This window comes from Capricornis sumatraensis, chromosome 1 (assembly GCF_032405125.1).
Source record: "Capricornis sumatraensis isolate serow.1 chromosome 1, serow.2, whole genome shotgun sequence".
NCBI classification, from domain to species: Eukaryota; Metazoa; Chordata; class Mammalia; order Artiodactyla; family Bovidae; genus Capricornis; species Capricornis sumatraensis.
Genome location: NC_091069.1, coordinates 242,407,774 through 242,427,027, shown reverse-complemented (window position 1 = coordinate 242,427,027; position 19,254 = coordinate 242,407,774). Strand labels below are relative to the sequence as shown.

The 19,254-nt window shown below is 41.9% G+C and overlaps 1 non-coding gene across 1 annotated transcript; it reads right to left on the bottom strand.

Moving 5' to 3' along the window:
- Positions 1-961: 961 nt before the first annotated feature.
- Positions 962-1,034, bottom strand: TRNAS-GGA (transfer RNA serine (anticodon GGA)). Its single transcript has one exon. It is a non-coding gene; the product is annotated as a tRNA-Ser (tRNA).
- Positions 1,035-19,254: the final 18,220 nt, after the last annotated feature.

Sequence of the window (19,254 nt, the reverse complement as noted above, 5' to 3'; positions counted from 1 at the left end):
CACCTGCCTTCTTCTTTCACAGCCAGTCAAATTAAACACCTTTCTGCTTGCCCTCTGCTGGCTTTTACTGGTGCCCTGAAATTCAGTTCAGGTATTGCTTCTTGCAGAAAGTTTTCTCTGATCTCATCAAGAATTGCTGTTCCTTCTTTCTTACAGTGAACGTGCCTCACTTGTAACAGAAAACTTTTTAGTTTGAATTGTGATGCCTTAAATTTAACTTAAAATGAGCTAGAAGCCAGGTTTAACATAGTATTTTTGTTGAATGAATGAGATCTGATTCCTTTCCTTATTTCTGTTGCACAATACTCATGTAGTCTTCTAAAAGTTACCTGCCTAGGAGTTGTTGCTGTTGTTGTTCAGTTGCCCAGTCATGTCTGACTCTTTGTGGGATAGGAGTTGAACCACATGGAATGGAATCACAGAAGTTGAACACATGGGATTTCCAGCCCTGTTATTCTTTTATCAGTTTGGAATTTCTAAACATTTTATTTAGTTAAAATCATGGTTAGGTTTATGTTTTCTATCATATGCATACATACAGTGTTTTCTTCCATAATCATTCTCTCTCCTTGTGCCTAAGCTTGCTAAGTGTGGTATCTCCATCTAAAGAATTAACTTGTTGGAAGGAGTCCATGGTGTCTGTATTAATAATGTTTTATTTCTTAAGGTGGGGAGGTATAGATGGGCATACCACATTTTAAGTATGAAATACTATATAAAACATTAAAAGGAATATTTATAAATCTTTATAGATAATATTATAGATAATATATTTGTCACCCTGCTTATTTAACTTATATGCAGAGTACATCATACAAAATGCCAGCCTGGATGAATCACAAGCTGGAATCAAGATTAGAAAGTGAAAGGAAAGTCGCTCAGTCATGTCCAACTTTTTCTGACCCCATGGACTGTAGCCTAAGAGTACTGGAGTGGGTTGCCATTTTCTTCTCCAGGGGATCTTCCTGGCCCAGGGATCGAACCCAGGTCTCCTGCATTCCAGGCAGATGCTTTAACCTCTGAGCCACCAGGGAAGCCCAATCAAGCTTGCTGGGAGAAATATCAATAATCTCAGATACACAGATGACACTACCCTTATGGCAGAAAGCAAAGAATAACTAAAGAGCCTCTTGATGAAAATGAAAGAGGAGAGTGAAAAAGCTGACTTAAAACTCAACATTCAGAAAACTAAGATCATGGTATCTGGTCCCATCACTTCATGGCAAATAGATGGGGAAACAATGGGAACAGTGAGAGACTTTATTTTTTGGGTTCCAAAATCACTGCAGATGGTGACTGCAGCCATGAAATTAAAAGACACTTGCTCCTTGGAAGAAAAGCTATGACCAACCTAGACAGCATACTAAAAAGCAGAGATATTACTTTGCCAAGAAAGGTTCATCTAGTCAAAGCTATGGTTTTTCCAATAGTCATGTATGGTTGTGAGAGTTGGACTATAAAGAAAGCTGAATTGAAAGAGACACATGTACCCCAATGTTCATCGCAGCACTGTTTATAATAGCCAGGACATGGAAACAACCTAGATGTCCATCAGCAGATGAATGGATAAGAAAGCTGTGGTACATATACACAATGGAGTATTACTCAGCCGTTAAAAAGAATTCATTTGAATCAGTTCTGATGAGATGGATGAAACTGGAGCCGATTATACAGAGTGAAGTAAGCCAGAAAGAAAAACACCAATACAGTATACTAACACATATATGTAGAATTTAGAAAGATGGCAATGATGACCCTGTATGCAAGACAGCAAAAGAGACATAGATGTGTAGAGTGGACTTTTGGACTCAGAGGGAGAGGGAGAGGGTGGGATGATTTGGGAGAATGGCATTCTAACATGTATACTATCATGTAAGAATTGAATCGCCAGTCTATGTCTGACGCAGGATACAGCATGCTTGGGGCTGGTTCATGGGGATGACCCACAGAGATGTTATGGGGAGGGAGGTGGGAGGGGGGTTCATGTTTGGGAACGCATGTAAGAATTAAAGATTTTAAAATTTAAAAAAATAAAAAAATAAAAAACTGAAGCAGGTTTTAAAAAATAAAAAAATAAAAAAGAAAGCTGAGTGCTGAAGAATTGATGCTTTTGAATTGCGGTGTTGGAGAAGACTCTTGAGAGTGCCTTGGATTGCAAGGAGATCAAACCAGTCAATCCTAAAGGAAATTAGTCCTGAATATTCATTGGAAGGACTGATGCTGAAGCTGAAACTCCAATACTTTGGCCACCTGATGCGAGGAACTGATTCGCTGGAAAAGACCTTGATGCTGGGTAAGATTGAGCCAAGAGGAGAAGGGGTGATAGAGGATGAGATGGTTGCATGGCATTGTCAACTCAGTGGACATAAGTTTGAGCAAACTCAGGGCTATAGTGAAGGACAGGGAAGCCTGGCATACCGCAGTCCACAGGATCACAAAGAGTCAGACATGACTGAGCGACTAAACTGAACTGAACTGACAGATAATATAAAGAATGTAAAGAACATAAACTTATCTTAAAATGTCCAGTGTTTTAGGCTAAATCTACACACTTTTACACTGTAAAGTGGAGAAAAGATAGCAGCTATTAAAACAAAGATACAGACAGAAAATGGTTATCCTGGCTAGATTTATATGATAGACAGGGACTAGAATCTTGGGTAATCAGTGGGTCTTCATGAATGAAATAAATGAAGTTTAGAGAAGCTATTTATTGCTAGAGAGATGAAAACATAATTAGCCATCATAAAGCAGTCCTGTGGAGGTTCTGATTATCATGGAGCAATGGGTGGATTTTTGGAGACTTGGCTGTTTATATCTAATCTTCTTTTCTTTTCAAATATACCTAAATCTCTTACTAAGCAATTTCAGGCTGGGGAAATGGGGAAGGGGGATTGCATAAGCTAACGCCTGATTTATATCAGATACTAACATTTCCATTTCCTGAGACAGAATAGCCAGGTTATACCTGTGAGGAAAGCAAACAGAAACAGAAAATGAATGACAGCCTGGATATTCTTTTTTTTTTTTTCCAATTTTTACCCTCCAGCAAGAATTTCTTTTGTTTCTTGATGCATCTTTTTGTAATGATGATATTCACAAGATAAAATAAATGCTTTTTTCTAGTTAAAAATTTAAATTACTGGTGCTAGTTAAATATCAGTGAAAATTGTCCTTATTTTACCCAGTGGATAAAGCTACAAGTTTATGAGGTGAGAAAAATTTCTCCTCCATTTAATGCTGTGAAATATATTTTTAAAAGTGTCAGAGCAGAAGGAAGTTAGATTTCAGACTTACACATTGGATTCCATATTTCTAACGTGGCAAATCAAGTCATTTTTGAACAAGATGGCTGTTGTTGGCAGAGTGTTCTGAGGGTACCTCACTAATTCAGTTAAAAATGAGGTCATATTTCACTACAGCAAATATCACTCCATAGAAAAACTCCGTGCAACAACAGTTTTTCAAGGTCCACGCACTAATCATTTTATGCCACAAAATATAAGAATTTGGTAAAATCTCAATAAAGAGAATTGAGACTCTTTCAGAATACCTTAAAATGGACTCACCTCCTTAATTTAGCTATCACAGCAAACTAAACTAATAGCAGAGCTTGAGATGTTCTGTAACAGCAGATACAATGTAGATTCAAGTTTAACTAGAACTGGCTTCAGAATTGTTACAGGAGAGAGCCTAGAGGAAGTTTGGGGTGTGACCTGGGAATCTGTGTTTTCACCAGGACTCCAGGTGATTCTGTTGCAAGTCTTGGGAAAAGCCTCAGAGAATAACTCTCAATAATGCTCAAACAGAAATCTGCTTTTAGTTAAGAAGGACATAAAACAAGTCAAGATAGCACCAGAGATTTCATCAGTTTGGAGTGGTTGTCAAAAGGTAATAGGTTTTTTGGGCAATATTTACTTAATCAACTGGAATTAAACCTAGTTGTGAACTTGGCTTTTAAATATAGTCCACTAAATAGTCTTTGGAATATTCATTACCTATGAATTATTTTTTGGCTTTAAAAAAATCTGTTCTCATAAATTATATGGAAGCTTTCCCTCTGTTTCCAGTCTTTATGTCATTAGTGATTTGTGTTGCAGAGTTGATTTCTCCTGTTAAAAAATGAGTCCCTCAATCTAGCAGCTTGCATAGATATTCTCAAGCATGGCTGGATACAAATCACCGGTGGAACTTTTTAAACCTATTGTTGCCCAGGCTCCACTCCTCACTCCAATCAGAATCTCTAGGCACAGGAACTCCAAAATCTATTTCCTTAAAAGCACTACTTTCTTTTCATTTTGTGTTTAGCTTTCTTTGCTGTGCAAAAACTTTTAAGTTTAATTAGGTCCCAGTTGTTTATTTTTGTTTTTATTTCCATTTTGACAGATGAATGGATAAAGAAGTAGTATAGGTATGTACAATGGAATATTATTTAGCTGTAAAAAGGAATTAATTTGGGTCAGTTCTAGTAAGATGGATGAACTTAGAGTCTATTACAGAGAGTGAAATGAGTCAGAAAGAGAAAAACAAATATCATATATTAATGCATATATATGGAATCTAGAAAAATAGTACTAAGGAACCTATCTGCAGGGCAGGGATAGAGAGGCAGACATAGAACAAACTTGTGGCCACAGCAGGGGAAGTAGAGGACGGGATAAACTGAGAGAGTAGGACTGAAACATTTACATGACCATATATAAAACAGATAGCTAGTAGGAAGTTTCTGTATAACACATGGAGCTGGAGCTCAACCCAGTGCTCTGTGACAACCTAGAGTGGTGACATTGGGTGGGGGGTGGGAGGGATTCAAGAGGGAGGGGACATATGGTTACTTAACGACTGATTGACATTGTTGTATGGCTACTGCTGCCAAGTCGCTTCAGTCGTGTCAGACTCCGTGCGACCCCATAGACGGCAGCCCACCAGGCTCCCCCATCCCTGGGATTCTCCAGGCAAGAACACTGGAGTGGGTCGCCATTTCCTTCTCCAGTGCATGAAAGTGAAAGTGAAATCGCTCAGTGGTGTCTGACTCTTAGCGACCCCATGGACTGCAGCCCACCAGGCTCCTCCGCCCATGGGATTTTCCAGGCAAGAGTACTGGAGTGGGGTGCCACTGCCTTCTCCTTTTGCATGGCAGAAACTAACAAAACATTGTAAAGCAATTATCCTCCAATTTTTTTAAAAAAATGTTACTATATACCCAAGCTTGAGAACCACTGGTTTAAAGATAGCAAAACAAACTTTCTCTGAGATTTTCAAACATGTTCTTCTTGGTTAGACATTTCTTTACTCTTGCTGCAGCCGGAACCATTGCTGTGCTCGATTCTGTGCATTCTTGTAACTCTGAGTTTTCTGCTATGCTATCTCTGATAGAGTTACTGGTGAACAACAGCTGAGATTATTAAGCAGGCTTCACTTCTGGGGCTGATAAGCCAGAGGCCCTCTATACACTGACAAGGATATAAGTTTCCTCTAAGTGACATTTTGATCACCTGGAGGAATAGTGAGAGAAAACTGCTGAAGCAGTGTCACACCACCTGGCCTGAAGTAGGAAGAAGGTTTTGGAGACTGTAGCACTTAGACCTTTGAATCACACCAGTACACTATTGGGTAATAGGACTATGCTGAACAACAAATAGTCTAGCCAGCCTGAAAATATTCAGATTTAGGTCAAGTTTGAGAGATGACAGAGGCACTGGGCTTCCTGATTTCCAGACTCTGGAATTACTGGCAGAAGTCTATCTGGGCAATTTCAAAGATTCCTAAGATAGGATATTACAAACTCTGGCTTATATTGGATAGTTCTGACCTGAATTGTCCAAGGATCTGCAGCAATTAGCTCCCTGGATTTTATTCCTATCATGCTTCTTCCCGAGTTTGCCTGTGTAGTTCTGTGACAGACTGCAAATTTCCAAAAAACAGGAACCACTTATGCTTCTTCTCTGGCCAAGAATACAGCACAGTGACACACATGTCCAATACTTTAGGATGACCTTAGTGTTCTCAATGAGGAGCGTCCACCAAATTAGTTACTGCCCCATGAACAAAGATGGGTGATGTTCAAATCAAACATGCCTTCCCTCAGCCTGTGTCCAAACTACAAGCGTCACCAGAACACCCCTTGTTCAGTCAGTCACTGGAATGCTTTATCAGTTGAGGAAGGAAAAGGTTTTGAAACTTCTGTATAACATGGAGTAGGGGGTTATAACCGTCATTTTTAGACAAGCGCCTTTAAAATCTTACTACCCAAAGCGCGGTCCTCACACCAGGAGCATCATCACTAAGAGATTGTTGGGCAGAATTTCAAGTCCCCGTCTCAGGCTTACTGGATCAGAATCCGCTTTTTAATAAGATGCCCAGGTCATTCTTGTTCATATTTAGCATTTGAGATATCAATAGATCTAGTAATTGTCAATCTAGCACCAATCAGAGCCCAAAACAGAGATCCAGCCCTTTGTACACGCCTCTCACCCGATCCACTCTGTAGCAACCGAATCCCCGGAGACATCGGAACGGGTGCTGCCGAGGGCAGCTTGGTGATTGGCTAGGTCGACCACGTGACCGGCGCTGGCCCTCCCGTGCTAGTGGATTGGCTCTCGCGTACGCTGACGGACAGGGCCGGGGCGGGCCTAAGCCAGGTCGGAGGGGCGCGCGCGGTGGCGCGGAGGGGCGAGAACGCGAATGCGCGTGCGCGAGCGGCGGGGCTCTTTCCCCGAGCCGTCGGAGGGAGCGGGAGCGCTTCTCCCGAGGTAAGAGCTGCTGCGGGGCGGGCTCTCTGCCCTCCGCGGCCGATTGCGGGCGAGCGGGGCGGGGGGAAGTCTGAGGTCCGCCCGCCCGGGGAGCCTCACTTGAGAGAGGATGCAGACCCAGGCTCAGTCATCTCCCTCGGTGCCTCGGTTTCCCTTTTCTGCCCGCTAGTGCATCTCCCCATCCTCTTCACCGCGGTGACGGGTCCACCCGAGGGGAGTTGCCCACCTGGTAGCTTCGCCTCCGCCTTTGTTTCTCTCCCGGAGGGATGCTGGTACCGACCCCCTCCCCAGGTAAAGGGTGAAGGGTGGTGGGGCGGGGACGTCTCCGGCGCAAGACCTGGCCTAGAGCCGGGGAGAAGATGGCTTTAATGCAGTGGGATCTGTCACATGTGAGAACGAAGGAAAAAAATGTAGTGTCACTTTGGCCAAGCCACGGGACTCGAACTAATCCGGCGGCGGCGACCAAAGCCGTATTCCTGGCGCAGCCGTGCGGGCAGGGGTGGGGGCAGGACCCTCGGGCCAGCCCAGGTGCGCCGGTGGAAGGCTTCTCCGGACCTGCCTGGAGCTCTCACCTCAGAGTTGCACCGAAACGCTTTCAGCCTGCCCAAGGGATCAAGAGATTCGTAAAGAGAAGGGGAAAAAATTATTTTTTAAAAGCCGCTGAGCACTGGCGGAGAAGGTCTAAGTGAGAGGCTACATTGAGAAATTACAGCGAAACTGATGGCTGGTAGTTGTGAGAGGGAAGATCCCTGCAGTGAGCTGCAGAGCAGACCATCACACGGATATTCTCCTTCAAGAAAACCTGATTTTTTTTTTTGCGGGGGGTGGTGCTGGTTATCTGTGTAAACTGAGGTTTTTCTGGACTGCCGAATCAAGTAATGACTTATTTTTAGCATGTTAATTGGTGCTAGGGAGAAGGGAAGGCAGGTTACACCCGTTTAGATCTCCTTAATTCTTTCAAAAGTGCGTGTTAAAAGAAGGCCTTTGGATGTCAAAAGCTGCGTGTGTGTGTGTGTGTGTGTGTGTGTGATTATGGTTTGTGGGTGGGGGATGTCTCGTTGAAGTCATACTTTACAAAAGGCATCCTCTGCCTCTTTCCTTCTCAATTTCCCTAAACCTGAAATAGCAAGAGCATAGTGTACAGCTCATAACAAAGTATAAAAAGCCCCTTCAGTTTTCCACTAGTTAATTTATTAGCTATACCTGTTAGTCTGCTTAACGGTTTAAACTATCATTAGGAAGATTTTACTGGAATTCCACTATAATTCATTTACAACTTATTCTGGTAAGAAATGGACAGGAATCTCTCTACCTTATTCCTCAGAGACATCCTGACAGGGTTCCAAGGCTTTTTATTACTCTTACCTTCCCCATACAAAGTTTTGTTTCTTTAGGAAACGATGTGATTTTTTTTTTTTTTTCCAAACATCTAAGACACACACCATGCCTGTGAAATGCCCAAACTTGTTAGGAAATCAATTTACTTGGCAAGTTCAAACTGACTAAAGAAGGAACACTTAAATTTGTTAGGGGGAATCAGAATTAGCATCAACTGTAGCAGATTAACTTTTGGTGGTTTTCTGGGGTGAGCCAAAGTAAAAGAAAAGGTGTTGCAAAGCTTGTTGGGAATGTAACAAATGACCTCATAAAGTAAAATACAGATTGTCACCTGACAGATTGGTACATAAAGCAAATTAGAGTAATTTTAGAACTTGTCAGTGGTTTGTTTCTAGCTGGTATCAGTGGGGAGAGGAAGGAATTTTGAGGCTCGGGTAGGAAGTATAGTTTGAAAAGGTATATGCTTTTGTGTTTAGAGAGAAAATGTCGCTTTTGTTATATAAACTGCACAAAGAGCGTGCAGTGTTTATGTTTAGTCTGTGAAAGGGAGGCAAGGGTTTTGGAAAGGTTGAAAAACACTTATTAGGTTAAACAAGGGAAAGCAGAAAGATTGGCAGGCTTAGTTCATCTTAAGGGAAGCAATGTACCTCAGTGATCTACAGGACAAGGTTTATTCTCTGATTCAGTAAAAGCCCACTAATGTTGCTTCCAAAGCAACAACAAAATCATTTCCTTTCTGTCGTTTCTGTCCCCTGGGTCAGGGAGGGAAGAGTGAATGAGAGATTAGAGTCTGACCTGCATGCCTAAGCAGTACTGTCCTTTGAGCAGGATCTGTGTCACACTGTGTAAATCTAAGAGCCGTCACGTTGATAGAGGTCTAAGCACCTTCCCTGGACTCTTGCTGTAAGGTAGAGTGGGATAGCATTGCCACAGGTGGAAGCAAGGTGAGAACATCTGATACGGAAGCCCTAGGGTGAGGAGAGCTAGAAAGTGTTTAATTCAGTGAGGCTCTGCCTTTGGAGCTTTGAGAAGGCAGAGCTGCCTCTCTACTGGCTTGACAGGCTGGGTGTTATACGGCTTCCCAAGGACCTGCCCTTCACGATGGGGGCTCCTGTGGATTTCTGTGTCTCAGGTTGTAAGCATCAGTTATGCTTGTAATGTGCTCTAGAAAAGAAAGGCTCACAAAAACACAAATCTAGGCTGCCATTCTTTCAGGCATGTCAACCGCAGGCTTCCAGAAAACAAGTTATGCCCTCCCTACCAGTAGATGGCACTGCTGTCTCTGGGAATTCCTGGAGGAGATGAAACAGGAGCTGGCAAACCAGTGATGTATAGCCTCTGGTCTAGAAGATTTTGAAAGGCTGTGTCAGTTTCCAAAGAAAATCATAAAAAAAAGAAAAAAGTTACAAAAGCCAGAAATATTGATACAAAGTAGGAATGATGGTTGTAGGGGTTGAGAACGGGTGCCATTACTTTGCTGGTTGCGTGTGGGAAATGGAGAGGGTAAGCTGACAAGCGCTGGAACACAGGTTTTGAAAGCTCTTGCATACATATTGTTGGCTAATTGAAAATGAGGTTGAATTCATCATTCAATCAAATTTCCCAACAACTTCCTAGTGTCTACGTCTTTGCTTATAAAACTTGTCTGTACACGTGGACGGGACTATGGAAATACACATATAACTTTTAAACCGAATCAATATCCTATAATTATGTATCTGAAGATAGTGGTGAGAGTATTAGTAAAAATAATGCTCATGATTACTATATTTTAGAGCTGTCCACAATAGTAGGTCAAAGTTATTCTGAATCAGTTTCTTCTAAAACTTAAAAATTCCTAACAAGTATTCTACAATTTAAGATTTTATTAGCAATTCACATCCTGAACTTTGGTTTTATTGACCTTATTAGCCAGGGTTTGTTCAGTTATTCCCCTCTTTTGAACCACCTTTTCTTTCATTTTTTAAAAAAATAATTGACCTTTTAATATGAATTTTGTAGCCATATATTTGAAGGAGGCGATACTGTTGCTGATGAGGTTACTGTGCATATGAGCTTTGACCCTTTTGGAGGCATAGAACTCTGCTCCTGGGAGTCATTACCCGAATCACCTGCTTCCTCTTGCTGTCCTTGTGCTATGGCTCAGCTTTTTGGAGTTTATTTCCATCTCTCTTCAAGTGAACTCATGAGCTGAGTTGTATACCAATGCCAAATCCTAAAATCTTGCTGACGCTAGACAGCAGTAGTCACAACAGTTTGCTAACATTACCTCACTATGTGACCTCAAATACATTTCTTTGCCTTTCTGAACCTCAGTTTTCTCACCTGGGTCACTGGAATTGGGTGAGATGTCTCTTGAAAAAAATCCTTTCTAAGTCAAAAATTCTACACCCAGCTGATTCTCATAGTGTCAACATTTCTGAAGCCCCTGAAAAATTCTCATCTAAAAGGTATTTTCATGCAGTGAACCTAGAGCAAAAAGAAATCTCACTGATATTTCTTCTCAGAGAATCCTAATAATTCAGAGTTGTAGGGAACCTTAGGGATGGTGTAGCTTGACCTTCTCATTTCATAGACAAAGAGTTTCACCTCAGAGCTGAGTGATTTGCCCAAGCTAACAGAACTAGAGAGTGGTAGAAAGCTGGGACCCAAGCTCATGTCAGTCCTGCTTTTTCCAGTGCTGAATTTCTTCACCTGCCATCAGTACGAAGAAGATGCTGTGTCTACAGGGCTGGAGCCAAGAAAATTCTGAGCAATTCCTTAAAGTAGGGTTTTTAAACCACAGCATGAATAGTATTGTGTTGGGCAGAAATTCAAGGTCTGACTTCTTTTTTGCACCTCATTCTTTTCTTCACTGACTGTTCTTGAGTAGTATTCTTTACTATACATCCTTGTGCTTTTTAAAACTTTCCTGCAGAAGAAAAAAACTTTCTTTACCCTAAAAGAGTCATTCCCCAATCAGATGTTTTTAAATTGGGTCCATGGACTCTCTGAAGGCTATGTGACTAGAATAATTTCCATATAATTGATTTCTTTTTTATTCTTATATATATATATATATATATATATTTTCTCTGCATTTAAGAGATTATTCTGAGGAGTTCCTTAGGCTTCAGTAGATTGCCAAAAGTATGGGAGAGTCCATGGCACAAGAATAAGTAAAACTTCTAGGGTTGAGAAGAGGTTCTGGGAAATTGCCAGGATGGGAGAGTTTTTGAGGTGCTAGAGACACTACTCTTGCCTGGAAAATCCTATGGACGGAGGAGCCTGGTAGGCTGCAGTCCATGGGGTCGCTAAGAGTTGGATACGACTGAGCGACTTCCCTTTCACTTTTCACTTTCATCCACTGGAGAAGGAAATGGCAACCCACTCCAATGTTCTTGCCTGGAGAATCCCAGGGACCAGGGAGCCTGGTGGGCTGCCGTGTATGGGGTCACACAGAGTCTGACACGACTGAAGTGACTTAGCAGCAGCAGAGACACTATGGCAGAAGAGAGTTGGGGGTGGAGTAACCTGTAGCAGTTCTTAGAACATTTTACCTGTATTAAAATGCTTGAAATTACTCACTAGATGAAGATGCTGATAATAGCATTTTACTCATCTTAACGATGGATATGCAAGTGATTATGATTTCCATTTATCATTTCTTTTTCATTAAGTAGTCCCTCCTAATTTTGCCAAAACACTTTCAAGTTTTTATCTCTTTATTGGAGACATGCATATTAAGTGGTTCCATTCTTCCCTTCCTGATGTAGAACTTTGAATTTGGACTCCTGTCTTTCATTGCTGAGGCCCTGTATTTTACTTTCTGCTCTTAACTTCAAGGACTCACCATGCTCTCAGAGATGCAGAATAATTTAAGTATCATGGATAAAAAAATCTTGAGATTCCTTTATTTGTTCCCATGATTGGCTATGGAAACCTCTGTTCCTCCTCAGCTAATTATTAATATTTCCTTTCCCTTTTTTATTTGCAGTCTCAAATTCTCCTTTTCTAATTTTCCCTTAATAGCAATGACTCAGTGTGTATGTATGGAAAATAAAAATTCTTGTTTTTGCCAGAAGGTATACAGAAGTTAATTTGTGTTCAGGTCACATTTTGTACTTGTGAGATATAACTTTGGTGGAGATCACTGTTTCGAAGAACATTTGCTTGAAAAACTTGGTCTGCCCTGTGACCCCCCCCCTTCCCTTATGTTTGGTATGATGGTGGTCCATGCTGGTGAATGCTACCTTCTGGTACCTTTTTAGATTTGGGCCAGAGTAGCCATTTACTCTCACTTGAGCAGAAGAATAAGAATCACCTTTTCTTCTTCAGCAGCATATCGATTGAATTTATGTAATAACAGAAGAAAAAGTCCAATTTCTGTACTCTAATTCCAGCACACTGAGTTAGTATGAGATTTGAGGGACATTGTTGATTTCTGAGTTTGTTTCTTTGTCTGGAAAACAAGACAGGAAAGCAGTGACCACTTAAATTCTTTCTAGTTCCGAAATCTTGTGACTCTTTGAAATTTTACCTGGTATCCTGATAATGGGGAATTTATGTATAATCAAAGTTGGTGCCAGTTCTTTATATCTGCAGATCACTTTGTGGAATACAAAAATATTTTCTAATTTTTAAAATGTCTTTTCTACTTCAATCTTCTTTTCTACTACAACATCTGGGAGTTTGCAGCTCAGCATTTTGTCAAGATACCCAGGCTATGCATGCTGTTTTGTCTCATTTTTGAGTCTCACATTGACGCATAGGTCAATGAGGGAAGCAGAGTATTTCACAGATGAGGAAACCAGATCTCAGAGTGATTAAGTAACTAAGTCAGATTTACTGTTAGTGTCTCACCCAGAACTCCAGACTCTAAAGCTAATATCTTCATTGGGCTGGCGTCAGGCTTGTATGATACTGATTATTACCTACCCAGCAACCCACGGATTTAGGTGTGGCTGTGTAACTAAGTGGAAGTGGAAAAGTATTGTGGTCCATTTCTAGGGAAAAAAGAAACAAAAAAGAGAGCACCCACGCAAGTTCCTCCATGCTGTTTTATGCTCTGTGTAGGCTGGAATGGAGAGGGTCCCTACGAGATCGTGGGATGCTATGTTAAAGGATGGCAGGACTTTTGTCAGCCTGGTTGCCTGGATTGCTGTTAAGGGAGACTGTTCAATTGTGCAGTATATATACAGGAACAAGAAATAAGCTTTTATTGAACTTAAACCATTATATATATTTGGGTTTATGTGTTAAGTAAGTACTGATAGTTAGCCTACGCTAGCAAATTCACTTGAGGAGCAGCGGCTTGGAACTTGAAGTTATGGATCTCCTGGCCTAATGTATTCATTCTTTCATTTTTCATCTTTGGTAGTTGGTGATCGATTGGTTGTGATCCACCATGCAGATGTGAGTGATGAGAGGCAACAGAGCTGACGGGTCATGAGGATGTAAGTGCATTTGAAGGCTCTCACACCCTCTACTCCAGGGTAAGTCAAAGGCATTCTTTGCCATTGTTGTTCTGGTTTTACTCTTGTCTTAACAGCCTTTTGGCGTCAGTGCAGTGGGGTGCCCTGCCTGTGAAAGCTTCCCAAAGCCTTAAGTGATTCAGGTCATAAACACTGTTAAGATCAGCACGTACAAAGCTAAAACCATGATCAAGGTGATGGGATAGAATCCACATGGCAATATCTCAACATAAGAATTTTTTAGTGAGTTTGTAGGGGGTTTGATTTACGTAGAGGGTGAGGGTGTTGCTGGGCCCTTCTGAGAAGGGAACTAGGCCTAAGTGCTGTTTTCCTGTAGCCATATCATATTGTTATCTCTGCTGACACAAATTCCCCTCTCTCAGCACTCTACTCTTCCATGGATCACTTTGCTTAACTTTTCCTGCATTAATCACTTTTTTTTTTTTTTTTCGGGGGATGGGAAACTGCTTACCAGAGAGTTGATGATTTTCAATTTGGTAGATAATAGCGGTAGCAAAGCACATGGTTCTGCCCATTCCATTTTATTTTATCCAGTGTCACTGGAAGTCACATGTCCATTCCCTCCTCATCTGTTTGCAGTCCTTAGTGCAACGGATATAGGCACCAGGAGCATTATAACTAAAGCTGCTTTGGATTTTCATCTGTCGTGAAGATTTTGAGACCAGAAGGAGATTTGGTGTGCCCTTCTCAGAGGCAGTGGAGGGCTGAGAGGGAGAAGTGGAAAGGACATCCCATCCTTTCTGAGGTCTCTGGATTTTAGAGCTTAAACAAAAACCAGACTCACTAAAGAGAAAATAATAATTAATACAAATCTAAGCAGAGCTAAGACTGGTTAGGAAAAAGGGGAACAGGAGGTTATATTTAGAAGAAAAAAAAAGTACTCAGCTGAGGAACTGAATGGAGGATTGTTTTTAAGCGTCTTAGTTCAATACTGTGGAGTCCTTGCTGATAATGTCCCATTACCCACGCTCAGACAGAGGGCACCCAGTAAGGCTGATGTCCTTTTGTGCCTCACATGGCTCAGTAATGAATACAATTTACTGAACAAAATAGACAATTAGGAGCTGTAGATCTCTGGAGATTCCCATAAGCATGCATCATTACAGCTCTGGAGTGATGCATGTGCTTAGAGATAAGCAAAGCAGAGGAGAGGGAGCTGTAGGGCACATCAGCAACTGGAGGGTCTAGGTGAGCAGCCAGACACAGACCCCAGCTCAGTGCCTGGGGGTCACTCAGGAAAGGACCTGGTCTCTGCTAAGCTTTCTCATTAGAGGAAAGAAGCCAGACTTTGCCAGCTTTTCCTTATTTTCCTCTGTGGCGCCAAAAAGTATAGCATGACAGAAATAGCACTCAACTGGTATGTTTCCGTGTAAATGCTGTATGAGGATCAAATTACAGAGGGAGCTATTCTTTATTGATTAGAAGCCAAAGAAACTAGTGCTGGAGATGCCAGAGGATCAGGGGTTCTCATCCTCAGCACCATTGGCATGCTGAGCCTGGTGCTTCTTTGTTGTGGGCTATCCTGTGCAATGAAGCATGTTCGGCAGCATCCTTGGCCTCTACCCTCTAGATGCCTGTAGTTCACCCGACCCCCACCACAATCATGACAATCAAAAGTGTCTCTAGACATTGCCAAATGTGCCCTGGGGAAAAAACTGCCCCTGGTTGAGAACCACTGCTGGAGGTGACTTAATTTTGCTCTTGAGTTTCTCTGGGATGGCATTTCAGTAACTTAGCCTCATTATGCTAGTTTCCCTACCTGTAAAGTAGACACAGCATCTGTAAGTCCGAAGCCAAAAGAAGGGATATACAAAGCACTGTGTGATTACTTGAGAGCTCTATGAATGCTAAGAAATACCTGTCTCCTAAAATATCCAGGACCCAGGGATCTCTCTTAATCTTTATGAAGGCAGTAGCTGAGGAGCAGGGGAGTTTGAAGGGTCAGTGGTGTGGGAAATGATGCATAGTGCCAGACTCTGATTTCACTTGAAGCCTTCATATTCAGTTCATTTCAACAATATACTCTTGAATAAAGGCTTTTTTTTGGAAAGGGAAAAATGGGAGCGTGGAGGAGAGAGAAATAAGCTGTTAGAAGAGCAGTCAAAGAAATTTCTTTTAGCTAGGGATTGGAGATTGTGGTAATCTTAAAGTGACTCGTATAATTAGTGCTAAGTTGCTTCAGTCATGTCTGATTCTTTGCGACCCTATGCAGTGTAGCCCACCAAGCTCCTCTGTCCATGGAGATTCTCCAGGCAAGAATGTTGGAGTGGGTTGCCATGCCCTCCTTCAGGGGACTTTCCTGACCCAGGGATTGAACTTGAGTCTCTTAAGTCTTCTGCATTGGCAGGTGGGATCTTTGTCACTAGTGCCACCTAGTGAAGGGAAGTCACTAGGACATAAAGTCACCAAAGGAGATAAAGAAGTTACCCTCCCAAAGGAAAATATCCTCGCAAATTACTGTGGATCCTAGAGCAGATTTTGTGAGTAATACAACAAATACCAGAGAATGTTTGGAGAAGTCCGTTTTTATTCTTTAGCTTTTCCATCTATTTCTCTCCTTTGAAAGTATAGAAAAGGGTTGTCTTCAACCCATGCCCTTTGAATGATACATAAAATGTTTTAGGGTCTTGGTTGTTCTCTGGTCATCTTCTAGAACTGTGCTGGAATGGTGAAAAGGGCTATCACCTTGCCTTGGTCCTGAAGCAGTCACGTTATTTTACTAGAAAACCTCAGTTTAGGAAGAGCAAGTGCAGGGGTTAGATGTAAACTGTCCTGGCAGGTTTGAGTTCAGCCTTGCTGAGGTGTTGGTCTCTGTACTTATTAGATACACTCACCAAACTTACGCCAAGACCATATTGACACAGCACAGTGTGGACAGAGAGTGTGGCCATCATCAGGAAGTTCTGTTGGACAGCACTGCTTTAATCTGTAAAGACTGTTTATCAGAAATCCATACTTGTAGTGACAAAGTACAAAAAGACCTCACCTCATTTAGAACAGAATTATGTTTTGGATTTCTCCATCCTGGGTCACTTTTCAGTCTGTGAGAGGATCTTGCTGAACTTTTTAGCTTGCTGAAGCACCTGTCACAGAAAGTGCCATGAACCTGTTTCTCTGACATAACTGAGTGCACTGCCTCAAAAATATTTGTGCTTTAATCCCAGGCTGCTGAGCTGTCTCTTTCCATTTGGTGTCTCCACACCCTGACTCTCGGTGGTGAAGCTTGTTTGTGCAGGATGTCTCTTGATAAGGCCTAGAGCATCAGAGCTTCACAAAGGGTCTGGGACAGGTGGTGAGAGAGTTTTCACCTTCCTTCCTTCCAAGCCCCAGCATGGCTCAGAAAAGTGTTTCATAAGAAGGTATTAGTTCACAAGCTTAAGCTCTGAGGCGTTATCCCCTAAAGAAATAGTTTGTAAAGTAGTATAGGACATATTTAGTAGTTAAGCCCTTGAGCAACATGGACGAATTTTCAGGTGATATTATCTCTTTCTAGTACCAATATTAGTTGGTCTGAAACTATCATAGTTAGAACAAATGAAAAGATGTAGAAATAAAGACACATATTTTAAAAGATATAATTTAAATCTAACTGACTGTTTTGCATGTTAGAAGGAATGAGAGCAGAGGGTTTCTGTGCTGTGAGTAGTGTTGCTGGAGACAAGGCCTGGAGATGGCTGGGCTGAGATGACTCTTGGATGGCCTTCACTGGCTGCCTCTCTCCTGACTGTGTGGTGCCGATCCTCATATTGCCCTCCTCTCTTCACTTTGTGTTTCTGTTCTGCTTGGGGTGTTGGAGGGGTCTTAGTGTTTCTCAAGGGAGGTTCTGTTAGCATTTTGATAGAATGACTCATCATTGTGTGAAACTTTGCTGTCCATTATAAGACATATAGCATCTCTGGTTGTTGAATGTTTGTATTACTCTAACCAAGTCATCAAGTCAACCAACAAAGCCCCCTGTATTTCTAAATATGGCCTCTGATTGAGAATCACTGGCTGCTAGAGTGTTGGGGGGGGTCTTAGAAAGGGGGAGTAATTAGAATTACAGAAGTTGCAGGTGCTCGGAGGGGCTGGCTCATTAATTTCTGGTATAACCTGACCTATTCCCAGTGTTGGAACTGCTTTGGGAGCCACCATGATTCTATAGAGACCAGAAGAATCAGGTTTTGCCAGTGGAAAACTTGGTCCCTGAAGCTCGAAATCAACCCAGGAGTCACAGGGGGGACGTCTGTCAGTGCCACAGAGGGTGGAGAGAATACTGAGGCTCCCAGAGCATGCTGGTTTCTATTCTTGACTGGGAGAAAAAATGCAGCAAGGGAGATTTAAATACAATCCAAGAGAAAGGGATTTTGCCAGCCATTTCTTTTCTTTCTCTGTGAATACAGAAACTGGCAAAGTAGCCCTAAATTTGTGAGGTTATGTGTAGACTCTCAGATGGGAAATCTGAGGTTGTTTTATAGTTAGTAAAGAGAAAAAGAACACTTTCAGACGTCTTGCTGTGGGGCATCTATAAATGTCTCTGATTACAAGAACAGAAGCCCATTCAAGTTTCCTTAAGAAATGGAAGGCTTAAGTAAGAATACGTGGGAAAATAAAACGAATGTCAGACGTGTGGCAAGTTGTGGGTAATCCCAGAGGTCTTTCAGGATGAGAAAGAGCCATCATGTGGCCAGACCTCACTGCGACAGGACCTAACTCAGGACCAGGAAGATTATTGCCCGATCTGTTGCAACTCCAGGATGTGTCCGCACCAACAGTGCTTGATCAGTCTGCGTTCTACTTCTCCACCTTTACATGGCTCAGGATTCCTGTGTTGGCTTCTCTACTCATGTCTTCCTGTCCCCACAACCTAACTGATGGTCTATGTATGGACCAAGAAGGAAAATAATATGATAATTCTGTAGTAACTGTCAGCCCTCTGGTTATAGAGATCTTTCTCCCAGGCAGTTTTAGAGGTACTGATGCCCTCTCTTGGTCCACACAGTGGTGGCCTGGGTCTTCTTGCCTCAATAAAGACTGTGGTTTCTCTGGAAGGGAGCAGCGGTAGGGTCGACAGAATGTGGGACCTCTCTTGTGTAAGGACACTGAATTCTTAACTCTTAAAATCAACATAAACAGTGTTTATGGGTTATGTATATAATAAAGAATTGGAAGATTACTTTTGAAGCCTCTGCATTCAGTAGCAATTATGAAAAAGCCTGAATCTGTTTTTTTAGGAGACTGTCTGCATCATGTATTGGAGAAGGAAATGGCAACCCACTCCACTGTTCTTGCCTGGAGAATCCCAGGGACAGGGGAGCCTGGTGGGCTTCCGTCTATTGCGTCGCACAGAATTGGACACAACTGAAGTGACTTAGCAGCAGCAGCAGCCGCATCCCAGAGCAGAATGGTAGGGAAATTGCTGGGCTAGATGACTGAGAAATCAGTAGTTATATTTTCCATATGGATATTTTATTTTTTTGCGTCTGTCAGATGTGATTCTCTCAACCACCCATGCATCTTGTAGGAATAATGGCTAGGTAGCTGTCTAAATGTTGAAAGACATTTTGACATCTCTGACAAGTGTTATTCAACAGCTGGGTTTGTAAGATTCCAGTTCTGACAAAGTAAAATAATTTGGCTTATTACTCCAGAAATAGATTCCATATAGATGGTGTCATTTTGGGAATTACTACCTTAAAGGCAGACTTTAA